This window comes from Myotis myotis, unplaced genomic scaffold (assembly GCF_014108235.1).
Source record: "Myotis myotis isolate mMyoMyo1 unplaced genomic scaffold, mMyoMyo1.p scaffold_m19_p_1, whole genome shotgun sequence".
Taxonomy (NCBI): Eukaryota; Metazoa; Chordata; class Mammalia; order Chiroptera; family Vespertilionidae; genus Myotis; species Myotis myotis.
Window position 1 is genome coordinate 67426562 of NW_023416313.1, and position 17265 is coordinate 67443826.

The following is a 17265-nucleotide window of genomic DNA, read 5'->3' on the forward strand; positions in this document are numbered from 1 at the left end:
AACACAGGCTGCCTTATGCTGCAAAATCTTGCATTGCTATTTATTGACATTATTGCCAGTTTTGAAGAAATTAACCCAAGTAGGTTTTCATTCATTCTCATATTAAAAATATTTATTTTTCCAATGATTGTGATCTAAATTTTAACATTAGGATGTTACAACAATTCTCGTTATATTAATGTTGATAATATAGTTAGGGGAAACGGAGCACATTAGAAAGCATCAGATCAGAGTAAGAGATCTGTAGTTTTACCCTCAGTATTGCCCCTAACTAACCGTCATGACCTAAGGTAAAGTCACTCAACCTCTTTTGACATCAGCTCTCCCAATTACATATTGATAGCACTGAAGTGTACATTCTCCAAGGTTTCTAAGAAGTCTAAGTTTCCATGATTTCATGAATTAACTCTATTTACAAGCCTGGGAGCAACTTGAAAATTCAAAGTCCTGCCATCTTTATGAAAGCTCTGGGTGCTACTAAACAGATGCAGTCACAGGAAAGTAAAAAAACAAACAAAACACTCTGTACTCCCTGCCATTAAGAAAGAGATTCATATCTTGTCAGGCCTCCATGGACTTTGGAGCAGCGTATCCCACACTGGGTGTGCTGCCCTGTGCTGCTGTGGTGAGTGCACCCGGAATGAGAGGAGGTACTGAAGCCACAGCAGAACCTTCTCCTTGGCTCTGGCTCGTCTCTGTGTATAGATGTGTCTGTTTACGTCTAGTACGTAAAGCCAGTCTCCCTGTAAGGACCCCTGTGGGGTGGCTTCTTCACACTAGAGAGCCTGAAAACTAAAGACAACATCTATCAGACTTCTTCACAGTTGGGGTTCTGATGTAAATTGGGTCCCAGCAATGAAATGCACACATATGGGATGGTAGGAACACTGAAGTGAAGGCGATTATTTTGTGCTTAGCTCTGCAACAGACATAGCTAATATATGGGGTCTTCTGCTGCAATATTCCAAGGACCATTCCATAGCTTTATGCCTGTCGAGTGACAGTTATGGAGTTAGTACAGCTTCCTTATCAGTGTTCCAGATGCCAGTCTCTCGTTTTATGGATATGGAGAGAAATGTGTGGCAGGAGCCCCTTCTTCCCCAAGGTATTCTGCAAGTCATTTCCAGAAGCCCAGCTTAGAGTTCCCCCCACCAATTTTTCCAACAATGTTATAAACACCTTAGTCCCTGTGTTAAACTATTTTTTGCCAAACCAAATTGATTCCCTTTTTTTACATCTGAACCTGTTATATAAATACTAGAGGCCCGGTGCACGAAATTCCTGAACTCGCGAGGGTCCCTCAGCCTGGCCTGTGCCCTCTCACAGTCCAGGAGCCCTCGGGGGGATGTCCAACTGCCAGCTTAGGCCTGGGGGAGTGAGCCTAAGCCAGCAGTCAGACATCCTTAGTGCTGCTGCAGAGGCAGGAGAGGCTCCTGCCACCGCTACTGCACTCGCCAGCTGTGAGTCCAGCTCAGGGCTTCTGGCTGAGCAGCACTCCCCCTGTGAGGCAGCTCCAGCATTGAGTATCTGCCCCCTGGTGGTCAGTGTGCGTCATAGCATTGGTTGTTCCACTGTTTGGTCAATTTGCATATTAGCCTTTTATTATATAGGAATGTAATGCTAATCCTAGTAAAATATAGAGAGCAAAAAAAGGAAGGGAGGGAGAGGAAAGAGAGGGGAGATAGAATGCAATAGATTAAAAGGCAATAAAAATGGTTTTAGGACTGTCAGTAAGATATTAATGTTTTTTAGCCAAGTCACTTAGACTTTCCAGAACTTAGTGTCTCAACATAAAATGATAGCATTAAAGGATATATTCTCAGTTTTCTACAAGTTCTAAAATTCTATGCCATGAGAAATTAATTAAAGTTAAATCACACGGTTTTTGAATCTAAGGCAAATGACTTGTTTTCCTTATAACAGAAAAGACAAAAATCTGCATCTTTAAATTTTCTTTTTTCCCTCATATCTTAGAAGGTTCATTAGAAAGCAAGAACAGGCAGTGCTACTTTGAATAAGGATAGCTATTTCTGTTTAAATGCTTAACAAAGTGAGATTAGTAGTTTTCTAGGTTTTTTCAAAATTAGAAGTATAAGGTAAAAAAAATTCTTGAAAGTCAATTACTGAAGCATTTTAATAAATATGAATATTATCCTAACTCAGTCCTCCTAACAGACAGGTACTATCTGCTCAAAAACCATAAAATGCTCTTTGCAATTAAAGATTGTTACCTACTTAGTAAAGTAATTCTGAAATGGTTTGATGTACTGAACAGTTGAGTAGTATGACATGCCCTTTACCGTGTTTTAATAACACTACCATTTTCTTAGCAGATGATGCAGAACCAATTATAGTTATTTTAACAATATACGCATGACAAATAAATGACTCAGTGGTAGTGGCCTGGCCAATTTTCTACGGTTTTACAAAACCAGACTTAATAGTGTCTCTAACACTTTGAGTGCACCCCTGTATTCTACAAAAGATGGTGTTGCAGAGACTGCTAATTGGTGTTGATAGCTCCATTTTCAGCTGGGCCTCTGATACACAGATGGGGCCATGTATCTGTAGGTACTGGCTATTAACATAAAGAGAATTGTTATCCAATTACAAAAGTAAATTTGGGTGGCAAATTCGGGGTATTTACTTGAAAAGGAGGGGTGAGATCCTTTCCTTCCCCTTTCTCTGGAACTTGGATGTGAACAGCACTCTTAAACCAGGAGGGTGCAGACCACCTGGCCAGGACTGCTCAGTGGTAAGCTGGTTGGAGCCCAAGTTCCTGATGACTACACAGAGCCTCTGTATGAGCCTTAAGCTGCCTACTGCTTTAAGGAGGATATTTCTATAGTTATTTTTTAAGATTTCTTGTATATGCAACTGAGCCTAGTCTTAACATAAGCACTTTTTTAAGATTAGGAAGTTGCTTTAGTTCTCATTAAATGTATGTATGAAATTTCTTAAAGAATCATAAAAAATCAATATATTTATACCATTATAAATTATCCTTTTGGAAAAACTATGTAACTGTTTCTTTAAATTTTGTGTGGATGTCATGATTTATGTAGGAATATACTGGCAGCAAAAACTAATAATTGGAAATGCTAGGTATTGCAGGAAGCATGTACTTCAACAAAAAAAAAACATCCAGTTCATTTTAATGCTATATATTTAACACATAATTTAGAACTCATACTTAGAGTGAATAACTCTTTTTTTAGTGTTCTAATTTAAACCACTATAAAATTATGCCATTGATGAACATATAGAGCTAAGTAATAACTGTAACCTTAACTAAAGATTTATCTGCTAAAATAGAAGAGAAATTTAAGAAAGATCCACTTAAAAGAAAGTCAACACACAAACATTTTTAAATGATTTATATTTAAGTATAACAGAATTCAAATTAAATATTTACTAATAGATTAAATTATACATATAAAATATCTTTTTTAAAAATAGTTCCTACTAATGCTTTTTTTAAGTATAATTAGCAGTTACTCTGTGCCAGGCAGCATACATACTCTTTTTATCACCCTTAAAATATCCTATCAAGTAAATCCTATTATAATCCCATTTTAGAGATGAAGAATCTGGGGCTCAGTTCTCAAATTCTCTGACTAAGTGAAGTGGGAGGGAGCAGAACAGCCAGTGGAGCGCCTAAGTCTCTTATCAGAAAAGGTGAACTCCTAATCATTAGGCTATGCTACCAACAAGCATGTTAATAACAAGATATAATATCTATCGTTTTCCTCTTAGTCCTTCCCCACCTCTAAGATCATCTTGCACTTAACTAATACATAAATAGAAACTGTAATCACAACTATAATAGGATTTTGGCTTTAATGAATTTACCATATAAAGTTTCAATTAATGTAAGAATTCTTAAAAATCTATGATTTGTGCCGAAACTGGTTTGGCTCAGTGGATAGAGCGTCGGTCTGTGGACTGAAAGGTCCCAGGTTCGATTCCGGTCAAGGGCATGTACCTGGGTTGCGGGCACATCCCCAGTAGGAGATGTGCAGGAGGCAGCTGATCGATGTTTCTCTCTCATCGATGTTTCTAACTCTCTATCTCTCTCCCTTCCTCTCTGTAAAAAATCAATAAAATATATTTTTTAAAAAAATCTATGATTTGTGAGTTTGCTTAAGGATATATTTGCATTACCCATTGTGAGGATGTTGGCATCTGCATTTCAATTCAAACTACTTATTTTCTTCTTGCCTCTGCATTTGCAGTAACACAGTAACTATTACGCCTGTATTTCCTGGAGAAATATGGGCCCACAGAGAAACCCATTAGTGCTGATGGAAGTAAAAAGGAAGTGAAAGGTCTAAGAAAATTGTCATTCTTAAGTAGAAAATATAAGTTAGATAATGTGTAGAATGTTGAATTGAGCAGGGCCTCTCAGACCTCTGATGGAATGGGTTCATTTTATGCTCTATATAGAAACAAGAAAAGGAAATTTATTAAAATGTTTCAGGAAGTGTTCTAGCCAGTGCAAAAAAAAATAACTTTTATGGGAGAAATTATATGCTATGATGGGAATCAGTGAAACTTGATTTTATAACCATTTTAGCTGCCCAGAATACAGTAAATTTTGTTTTCTTAAATTAAGTGTGGCTGATGTCACTAGGTTCCCTGGTTATTCCATAAATTGGGATTCTAAGTTTAGGATTTAATTTATAAAGTCTCTATTTTTATGGAAATGGTAACATACATCCTTTCTGCATGTTTCTAGTGAATTGAAACTTACTGTCTATGAATTCAGTACTTTACAAAGAGCGTGACTATTTTTTAAATTAAGTCAGAAGCCAGACCTTTACTAGGTATCATCTTCATTTTAGAAAACCTACCTCTCTGTTGAACCAGCCTTATATGTGAATTATTTAGAGATTTCTAGGTGTGACAGAGTTGTTCTAATGTTATTTAATGTATTTTTTCTGTTTACATCCCTGTTTAATTTCTTTTGTGATATAACAATACAATCAAATAGCAATCTGTAGCATCATTGCCAATTTCACACTTGCAGACAGTATTGGTTGTACTGATATTATCAACTTGCTAACGTGAATCAAGCAACCAACTGAACCATTTAAATCAAATGCTATTGTTCTAAATAATAATAAACACTTGTTCATACAATGCTATAGAAAATGTTCAGGATCAAATCCCCAATGTCTTTATAATGAAGATATGTGTCTACTCTGTGGATTTTTCTTTTAGGTTACTATTAAACGCAGAAAGTTCATTTTACCACATTTCACAAATTATTTAGGCCCTAGTAAGCTTTCTACCAAGTAGGCAAAAAAGCTTTAATTTCAAAATATATGCCATTTACAAAAGAATGTGGCCAAGAGAGTTGAGATTACAGCCTCAAAAAAGTGAATGGTTAATCCACCTCTATCACAACCACAAATTGACAGATGGAAAATATCTTGAACATCCTTTATTTATGAGGAACTATCAAAACATATTTAGCTTTTTTGTTTTTAACATCTGAATTGAATATACTGAGCATTAGTACTATTCTTATATCATTTAATGATCAATAGATGTTCTGATAATCTTTCGAGGTTCTCTTTATACTCTGAAAGCTTAGCATGTTCTATGAGATGCTCCTTTCTCCTTGTTGAGATTATATCTAAGTTTCTGTTACTTTCTACTTTTTTCCAAATTTTAGATTTCTAATATAAACTTCCATAAGACCAAAAAGTGGATCACAAAGACAACCATGTAATATTTCCAGCTTCCTATAACCACAAGTACTATTATTAAACTAATTATCTGATACTGATACAATAACCTATTCAATAGAATAATAATCTAGTCTCATTTTTTGACATAAATATCACTCTTTAACTTTTTCATTTTTAATAGAGACATAGCTTTTAATAGTAACAACTAACACTTACTATACAGTCAGTACAATTCTAAGTACTTTAAGCATATTAACTCAGTGAACTAAATTTGTAGAATTTAGTAACTAAGTCACTAGATCTTCACAACCAACATACAGTGGGGCCTTAACTTACGAGTGTCCCGACTAACAAGTTTTTCAAGATACGAGCCGTCTCTCAGCCGATTTTTTGCTTTGAGTTGAAAGCTAAAATTCAGGTTATGAGCCAGCTTCAGATACCCCACCGCTAGTTGGCGCAGCGAACATCACAGTGAACGCCACAACATCAGCCCAGCATCACGTGTCTGACTCGTTCACTTTTTGATTTGACATACGAGTAATTTGAGTTACAAGCTCCGTCACAGAACAAATTAAACTCGTAAGTCAAGGCCCCACTGTATAAGCATTAGTATTGTCTTCACCATCATTATCAGATGGGTAAACTTGACTCAAGCCATACAGGTTTATGTAGTGAAACTCATATTTGAATATAGGAACCATAGTTTGGATCCTTGTGCTAACTGCTACTCTTAATTTTGCAACAAGAAAATAAAAACTTAATTATAAAATGAGGCAACTACCAGTGAACCACACTAGTGAGGACCGCAGCTAACTGGAGAAAATATAATTCACTGAAAGGGGCAGCAGCTAAGTAGCTCCAGCTAACTGTAAGATAGAAATGTTGTCATTTTCCCCTATTTACAAGCTAATAAACTAGCCAGTTAGTATTTCATGATTCTGGCAAATACAATGAGATTTCTGGGTCAGAGACAAAGAATTGTATTACTCAAGGCACAGCAAGCAGCATAATTATCAGCATATTTTTGTCAGTTCCCCTTCCTGTTTCATTAGGTTGTGTCCTGGCCCAGATTTAACATGTGTGGTTTCTAAATGGTGCATGCATAACTACTTATACAAAAGGAAACTATTCAGTCATTAAAGATCTCCACTTTGTACTCCTAAAATTGCATAAATGAAGTGACATTTTCCAGAAAGTCATGCCTTATAAGTCCATAAATTTCAGACTTATTTACGATCAGCAACCCTGACGGACCAGGTAGGTTCTGCTGTGGCAGCTCTCCACAGCTGAGAACTCTGTCACTGGAAAATGCCGCTAGGTGATGCAAGGATGTTTGCTGTTAACATGTTTACATGTTAACTGGAAGGAAAATCACATATTCACGTTAATAGATGCAGAAAAAGCATGTGTCAAAACCCAATATCCATGCATGGCAAAAACTCTCAGCATACTAGAAATAAACAGGAGGTTCCTCAACTTGACAAAGAACATCTACAAAGATACCTAGAGCTAACTTCATACGTAATGGTGAAAAACTAAAAGCTTTTTCCCTAACATCAGGAACACGAGATAAATGTTTCTACTCACCACTCATTCATACTGTTTTCCATAGTGGGTGCACCAATCTGCATCCCCACCAATAGTGCACACCAACAGTCATAGCTAAGGAAATTAAAAAATAAAAGTAAGTAAAGGAATACTGATTGGGATGAAGGAAATAAAATTATCTTTGTTGGAACATAATTACCTATGTAAAATATCCCAAAGAATCAACAATAAAATCTTCTGAAACGAATAAGTTATAATATAGCAAGGTTGCAAGATACAGAATTTAAATTTTAAAAAAAATCTATTGCTCTCATAGATAAGGAGTGAACAATTGAATTAAAAATTAAAAACACAATGCTACTTAGAATTACTCGCCAAAATGAACTACTTAGATACAAATATGTACAAGATCTCTACAAAGAAAAGTACAAAATTTTAATGAAAAAAATCAAAGTTATTTATAATAATAAAAATGTAATATGCAAATAGACTGAATGGCCAAACAGCAGAATGACCGTCGGACATCCTTCCGATAACCTTCTGGATGAAGCCAGGGCGGGGCTGCAAGGAGCCAAGGCAGCTGGGGCTGCAAAGGCCTACTCTTGCATGAATGTCATGCATAGGGCCTCTAGTAATAAATAAATAAAGAAGTATTCCAAATTAATGGATAAAAGGATTTAATATTGTTAAGATTTTAATTTTTCCAAAATGATCTATAGATTGAATGCACTTCCAATCACAATCTCAGAACGGTATTTTATGGATATTGAAAAACTAATCCTAAAGTTTATATGGAAAAACCAAAGACCCAGAATAGCCCAGACAAAATGGAAGAAGAACAAAGTCAGAGGAACAATGCTACCAGACTTTAATTGTAATTGTCAGAGAAATGAAAATTAAAATCACAATGAGATATCACTTCACATCTCACAGAATGGCTAGCATTAATAAATTCACAAATAACAAGTGTTGGTGGGGATTTGGAGAAAAGAGAACACTCATGCACTGTTGGTGGGGATGCAGATTGATGCACCCACTATGGAAAACAATATGGAGGGCTGTTTTTTGGTGTTGGTTTTTTTTTTTTTATTAAAAAAGGAATTGCCTTATGACCCAGTTATTCCACTACTGGGAATTTACCCAAAGAAACACAAAATACTAATTCAAAAGAATATATGCACCCCTATCTGCATTGTAGCATTATTCACAATAACCAAGATATGAAAGCAACTCAAGTATCCATCAATAGATGAGTGGATAAAAATGCAGTGGATCATGTATACAGTGAAATATTACTTGGCCATTCAAAAATTATGAAATCTCATTATTTGTAACAGAATGGATGGACCTAGAGGGCATTATGCTCATTGAAATAAGTCAGTCAGAGAAAGACAAATACCATATGATTTCACTTCTATGTAGAATCTAAAGAACAAAATAAAAGTACAAACAAAATTGAAACAGACTTATAAATACAAAGAGCAAACTAGTGGTTGCCAGAAGGGAGAGGGTTGGGTGACTGGATGAAAGAGGTGAAGGGATTAAGAAGAGATGTTAAGTATAGCATAGGGAATATAGTCAATAATAATATTGTGATAACTATGTATAATGCCAGGGGGATGCTGAAAATATCTATGGGAACAGTATGTAAAGAATATGATTGTTTAACCACTAAACTGTATACCTGAAAACAATAAAAAATAAAATTGAAAGAAAAAAAAGAATGAGTTGAGGAACCACTATATGTTGAATTTAAATGTTTTTTTTTTCTGACTAGTTGTATGTTTTAATCTCTTAAATTTTAAAAAATTATTTTTATTGTAAGTATTACAGATGCCCCCCTGCTTTTCCCCCATTTACCCCTTCCACCCCACACAACTCTCCCAGGCTTTTACCACACTATTGTCTGTATCCATAGGTTATGCAAATACACTTAAAAGTTCTTTGGTCAATCTCTTCATCAGTCTGTTCCATGCTATGATGTCTCTGATCTACTTTGTCCATCAATTTATTTTGTTCATTAGATTCCACATATGAGTGAGATCAGGTGATACTTGCCTGTCTCTGACTGGCTTATTTTGCTTAGCATAATACCCTCCAGGTCTGTTCATGCTGTTTCAAAGGGTAAGAGATCCTTTTCACAGCTACATAATATTCCATTGTATAAATGTACCACAGCCTTTTTATCCACTCATCTACTGATAGGCACTTGGGTTGTTTCTATATCTTAGCTATTGTAAATAGCACTGCTATGAACATAGGGGTGCATATATTCTTTTTGATTGGTGTTTCTGGATTCTTAGGATATACTCCTAGAAGTAGGATCAAATGGCAATTCCATTTTTAATTTTGAGGAAACTCCATACTGTCTTCCACAGTGGCTGCAGCAGTCTACATTCCCACCAGCAGTGCAGGAGGGTTCCCTTTTTCCATATCCTCACCAGCATTTGTTGATTTGTTGATGGTAGTTATCCTGACAGGTGTGAGGTGATACCTCATAGTCATTTTAACTTGCAATTCTCTAATGATCAGTGACTTTGAGAATTTTTTTCATATGTCTGTTGGCCATCTGTATGTCCACTTTGGAGAAGTGTCTGTTTAGGTCTTATGCCCATTTAAAAAAATGGATTGTTTGTCTTCCTTTTGTTTAGTTGTATGACTTCTTTATGTATTTTTGAAATTAACCCCTTGTCAGATATAGCATGGGCAATATGTTCTCCCATATAAAAGGTCACCTTTTTGTTTTGTTGATGGTTTCTTTTGCTGTGCAGAGGCTTTTTATTTTGATGTAGTCCCATTTGTTTATTTTCTCCTTTGTTTCCCTGGGCTAGGGCAGTGGTCGGCAAACTCATTAGTCAACAGAGCCAAATATCAACAGTACAATGACTGAAATTTCTTTTGAGAGCCAAATTTTTTAAACTTAAACTATATAGGTAGGTACATTGTTATTAACTTAATTAGGGTACTCCTAAGGCTTAGGAAGAGCCACACTCAAGGGGCCAAAGAGCCGCATGTGGCTCGTGAGCTGCAGTTTGCCGACCATGGGTCTAGGGGATATGTCAGCAAACATATTGATATGAGAGATGTCTGAGATTTTGTAGCCTATGGTTTCTTCTAGGATTGTTATGGTTTCATGACTTACATTTAAGTCTTTTATCCATTTTGAGTTTATTATTATGTATGGTGTCAGTTGTATCCTATATAATAAAAGCCTAATATGCTTAGTGTCCAGTCATCCAGTTGGCCGTTCAACCAATCAAAGTGTAATATGCTAATGATATGCTAAGGCTGCTCAACCGCTCATTATGATATGCACTGACCACCAGGGGGCAGTCGACCAGTTGACCAGTCACTATGACGTGTACTGACCACCAGGGCCAGACGCTCCAACCAGTAGGTTTGCTTGCTGCTGGGGTCCTGCCAATCAGAATTGAGTGAGACAGGCAGGACATGCCCTGAAGTCCTCCCACGGTCCCTTCCCATCTGGCCAACCTCCCGTGTCCCACCCCGGCCTCGGTTGTGCACTGGTGGAGTCCCTCGGCCTGGCCTGTGCCCTCTTGCAATCAGGACCCCATGGGGGATGTCGGAGAGCTGGTTTCAGCCAGACGGTGGAACAATCAGTCGCTATGATGCACACTGACCACCAGAGGCAGACACTCAATGCAGGAGCTTCCCCTTGGTGGTCAGTACATTCCCACAGGGGGAGCGCCACTCAGCCAGAAGTCAGGCTCACGGCTGGCGAGCACATTGGTGGTGGTGAGAGCCTCTCCCACCTCCATGGCAGCACCATCAGGTGCTGCCCTTAGACATCCCCTAAGGGCTCCCAGACTGCGAGAGGGCGCAGGCCTGGCTGAGTGACCCTTCCCCTCTGAGTGCATGAATTTCATGCACTGGACCTCTAGTTTTTAAATAAATATAAACACTTGATTCCTTTATAAAAATAAAAAATTAATATTGTCAATGCATCAAAAAAAGACTAACTATAATGCTAGTGATAGAGACAATGTGATATTGGCAAAATAACAGGTCAATGGAACAGAACAGAGAGCCCCCAAATTGTCCCATACAAATAGAAACTACTGATCTTTGAGAAAGGAATGAAGACAACTCAAGGAAAAAGGATAGTCTTTTCAACAAATGATGTTGGAACAAGTAGACATCCATATTCAGAAAACAAAAGCAATCTAGACAGAGACCATACATCTTTTACAAAAACTAACTTGAAATGGGTCATAGACCTTAATGTGAAAAACAGAAAATATACAACTTCTAGAAAATAATATAGGAAGAAAACTGAGGTGATCATGCATTTGGCAATAATTTTAGACACAACACCTACAGCACAATCTATGAGGAAAAAAATGATAAATACTCTCTGTACTTGTAGCACAATTTTCCTGTAAATATCTAAACCTGCTTTAAAAGTATAAAATCCTTATTTTTAAAAAAGGCAAGGAGAATAGTCTGGCTGATAGTGTATGGCATACACAACAAAGAATAGTATTAGGTCAAACCATATGAAATTGCCAATATTCAACCACTGTTGACCTACAGGATTTGTAATTCAATATGGTTCAACCTGAATTGTTTATGAGGTCAGAGACCAGATTGTTTGGGGGAAAGAATGGAAGAAAAAGCATGTTATTTATTTCAGATAACAGTCCTCACAGGCACTCCTGACAAAATAAAAGTCCACTGAGTGCTGTCATGGCATGGATATAGTGTCTTGTATGAAAATCATTAATGTCAGATTGTTTAAGGTTTTCTTCTCCTTGCAAGATATGGGTTTCTTCAAAGATGTTCTTTCCTCTTTTTCTGTTCTTTATTTTTCCTTTTCTCTCTTTCTTTATCTCTTTTTCTCTTCCTCCTTCCCTTCCTCTCTCCCTTCCTTCCTTCCTTCTTTCCTTCCTTCCTTCCTTCCTTCCTTCCTTCCTTCCTTCCTTCCTTCCTTCCTTCCTTCCTTTCCTTTATCACATCAAAGGCATTGGACTCAAATGTTTCCCATTCATATTTTGACCCATACTTAGGGCACTAAAAGTTGATTAGAAGCTCTTTGGGGTAGCTGGGGCTTGTCAACCTAATTTGTGAACTTGTGTCCATGGTGATATGGCTCAGGCATTTCCTTAGCAAAACCTTGATGTTAGTACCTTTAAGTTGCTTTTGTTTTTGCTGTTTCTTTAATATTAATCTGTAATTCAGAAAAGAACCTTCTAATTGCCTGCCTAAAAGTTCAAATCCTAGATGCCGATCTTGTAGAAGTAAGCTGAGAGAAGAAGGCAGTTAGTCTTAAGATGCAGTAAATATTTATTCACTTATTGTATGACCACCCCTTTTAACACATTCAGTGGTTGGCAAATATTTTTATTTCTTAATGATTTTTAAATCATGACAGTAAATCATTTTTTAGTTAGCTAAGGTTGGTTTTTCCCTATTAGATGAAATATATCAGAATGGTAATATATTGCACTTAGATTTATAAATTGATATTTACTTTTTCTCTAAAATTATTTGATACTAGAGGCCCAGTGTACAAAATTTGTGCATGGGGGGGTCCCCTCAACCCAGCCTGCACCTTCTCCAATCCAGAACCCCTTGGGGGATGTCCGACTGCCGGTTTAGGACTGGTCCTGGGGATTGGGCCTAAACCGGCAGTCAGACATCCCTCTCACAATCCTGGACCACTGGCTCCTAATTGCTCACCTGCCTGCCTATCTGGTTGCCCCTAACTGCCCCCCTCACTGGCCTAGTTGACCCTCACTGCCCCTCCTGCCAGCCTAATTGCCCCCAACTGCCCCCCCCCTGCCAGCCTGGTCACCTCTTACTGCCCCCCCCCACTGGCCTGGTCACCCCCAACTGCTCCCCTCTGCCAGCCTGGTCACCCCTAACAGCATCCCCCTGCCAACCTGGTAACCCCCAACTGCCCCCCCTGCTAGCCTGGTCATCCCTAACTGCCACCCCACAGACCTGGTCACCCTTCACAGCCCCCCCACTGGCCTGGTTGCCCCACAAAGCCTGCTGTTCAGTCGTTTGGTCATCCCTCACTAACCTCCCTGCTGGCCTGGTCACCCCACACAGCCTGCTTGTTCAGTCGTTTGGTCCCTCACTAAACCCCCTGCCAGCCTAGTCACCCCATGCAGCCTGCTTGTTCAGTCGTTTGGTTGTCCCTCACTAACCCCCCTGCCAGCCTGGTTGTAGGCAGCCATCTTTTGATGGCATGAGGGTTAATTTGCATATTACCTCTTTATTATATAGGACTAGAGGCCCAGTGCATGGATTCATGCACTGGTGTGGTCCCTCAGCCCAGCCTGCTCCCTCTCACAATCCGGGACCCCTCAAGGGATGTAGTAGTGAGCGAAGTGACAGGTGGCCAGGGCACCACTCTCACTCATCCAGCCCCACTGTGCCTGCCGCTGCTCAGTAGCGCTAGCACAGAGGTGGGAAAGGCTCGCACTGCCACTGCTGCACTCGCCAGCCGTGAGCCCAGGGTCTGGTGGCCTGTCAGCTGAGTGGCGCTCCCACTGTGGAAGCACAGTGACCTCCAGGGGGCAGCTGCTGCATTGAGCGTCTGCACCCTGGTGGTCAGTGCACATCATAGCTACCGGCCAGTCAGTTGGTTGGCTGGTCGTCCAGTCAACCATTCGCTTTTATATATATATAGACTAGAGGTCTTATACATGAAATTCATGCAAGAGTAGGCTTTCCTTCCACCCGGCTGCCGGCACTGGCTTCCCTCTGGTACCTGGGACCCAGGCTTCCCTCACAGACCCAGCTTCATCCAGAAGGTTGTCTGGAAGGACATCTGGTCTAATTAGCATATCATGCTTTTATTATTATAGATGACTAATTTTCTAAATGGAAATTTTCACTTTCTCTCTAATTACATACTTAACATTTTAATATGATTTTTAACTTAAGTCCAGAAAAAAGAGTAAAAATGAAAGTATGTGCACAGAATCTTGAGATTCTCAGCCTGTTTCCTCCAATTGTGTATGAGGAGTGGAAAAGAAATTTGGAGTGGAAAAGAAATTTGGAGGTGAGTATGCTTCTTAAAAAATCTGCAGTAACAAAGCCAGGATTCATAAGGGATCATTTGGCCCTAACCGGTTTGGCTCAGTGGATAGAGCATCGTCCTGCGGACTGAAAGGTCCCAGGTTCGATTCCGATCAAGGGCATGTACCTGGGTTGCGGGCACATCCCCAATAGGGGGTGTGCAGGAGGCAGCTGATCAATGTTTCTCTCTCATCAATGTTTCGAGGTCTCTATCCCTCTCCCTTCCTCTCTGTAAAAAAAAATCAATAAAATATATTAAAAAAAAAAAATGCCCTGACTGGTTTGGCTCAGTGGATAGAGCATTGGTCTGCAGACTGAAGGGTCCCAGGTTCGATTCCAGTCAAGGGCATGTACATTGGTTGCGGGCACTACCCAGTAGGGGTGTGCAGGAGGCAGCTGATCGATGTTTCTATCTCATCGATGTTTCTGGCTCTCTGTCCCTCTCCTTTCCTCTCTGTAAAAAAAAAAAAAAAAAAAAAAATCATAAGGGATCATTTGAATATATTATAACATGTATATCACAGGTAAAGAAAAAAATGGTATATGTTCTGAAATTAATTTTTAATTATGTGCTGTATTTTTATCCCCCAATTCAGTTGTGAATACCTAGAGATTAATCTTCTCATGAATGCTACAGAGTGCCAAGCTTAACTCTTTGTGTGCTATATTTGTTTAATAAAAGAATAAAATTAGAGAGCATATTAAAGAATTAAATTAGTCCCAAATTTTATGATCCAAAAGCAATCTTCTTATGATATACATATATGATGTACATAATCATTAAACTGTTCAAGTTAGAAATCTATAACTTCTAGATTTAACTTGTAACCTTTATTGAAGTATTAGGATATAATTTGAGTAAATATTCACTTAACACCCAAATGAGGAAAATCTTTAATAAATTTCTAAAAGTTAGGTTAGCCAAAATATTGAAATTAAGCATTTTGAAAATTTGCTTGTTTATTTGCTATTTGTACCAAGGTATTAAGTAGATTATATAAAATATAATTGGAATTATAAATATTCATAAAGATATTAAAATAATTAAGTTCAATTAGGGCAAGGGCATATTAAGAAAATAAATGTAGAACCATGTCTGTTGCTTGGTGTAAAAGAAAGACAAAAATTCTTTTTAGTTGAAATTCTTTAAGTGGCCTGGAAATTACTCTAAAAGTAAATAAAGGTTTTCTTCAAACATCTGAAGGACTGTAATAAAAAATAAATAAATAAATAAATAAATAAATAAATAAATAAATAAATAAATAGAAAAATGCTAGATTTCCAATAAAATAAAACAATTTAGATTTTCTTGAAAATTACAATGATGCCAATGTTTTTCATAAGACAATATAATGTCTTATTTATAACTAAGAGATATTCTATTATTTAAGAATGAAAGCCATATATGTCTCTGATCTTTCAGTGGTCAATTAAAATAACTGAACATACATAAATGAAGAGAGTAATATTCTTATGAATAATGAAGAAAATAAGGATTTAATATTACAGAATAAACTGTTATTATATTTCCTAATTCAACAAATAATCATTAGCTATTATACCACAGAAAATATATCTTAAGATCTCTCACTCTGGACAGAGATCAGATGTGTTTGTGTGTATGATATTTAGAGATTGATAAAAAATAAATCATCAACCTTATCAATTCATCTATTTCTACTACAGAATTCCTATATAATAAAAGCCTAATATGCTATGTGTCCGACTGTTCATTCGACTGTTCGACCAGTCGCTATGATGCACACTGACCATCAGGGGACAGACGCTCTGACCAGTAGGTTAGCTTGCTGCTGGGGTCCAGGCAATCAGGACTCGGCAAGACGGGCCAGACATGCCCTGGAGCCCTCCCGTGGTCCCCCCTCCAAACCCGGTTGTGCACCAGTGGGGTCCCTCGGCCTGACTTGCACTCTCTCACAATCTGGGACCCCTCGGGAGATGTCCACAGGCCAGGCTGAGAGGCTTCTAGTAAAACATAATTTTAAAGCTTGGCTGCTAATTCGTGCAGCACTGAGCTCTATACTTTCCTTTCAAAAGAAGCTAAATAAACAGCTTTTAAACACAATTGAATATGTCTGATATTAGTTTTACTTTTCTAGTCCACTTTTTGGCCACCACAAAGGAAGTAATACAAGATTGAGAGCAAAGCATCTGAGAATTTAAAATAAATGACATGGTGTTTTTTGTTTGTTTTGTTTTGTTGTTGTTGTTTTTAAATATATTTTTGTTGATTTCAAAGAAGAAGGGAGAGGGAGAGTCAGAAACATCAATGATGAGAGAGAATCATTGATCAGCTGCCTCCTGCACACCTCCCACTGGGGATCGAGCCAGCAACCCAGGCATGTGCCCTTGACCGGAATCAAACCTGGGACCGTTCAGTCCTTAGGCCGACACTCTATCCACTGAGCCAAACCAGCTAGGGCTTTTTTTAAAAAAAAAAAAAAAATGAAATTCTTTGTATTCATAGAAAACTATATTCCTATTTTTCTTTTTATCACATTAAGAAACTGATAAATATTTTGATAACATATAAAGCAGTATGTGTCACACATAAAAAAACACATCCTATTTAACACTGTTGTTTATATAGGAAAAGTACATTTAGGAGACTTACTTCTCTGTCTTCTTCTCTCTCAAGTGTAATGTTTATTATTGCAAAGGGGAAATGTTGCAATAATTGATAGTGGTTGTATACTTGGTATTTTGTATAGAAAAACAATTAGTAACTTTCAAATAGAAAAGTAGATAGACAGTAATTAAGAATACAAAAGTAACACCACTTTTTTAAAAAATATATTTTATTGATTTTTTACAGAGAGGAAGGGAGAGGGATAGAGAGTTAGAAACATCGATCAGCTGCCTTCTGCACACCCCTAACTGGGGATGTGCCCTCAACCAAGGTACATGCCCTTGACCAGAATCAAACTTTGGACCTTTCAGATCGCAGGCCGAC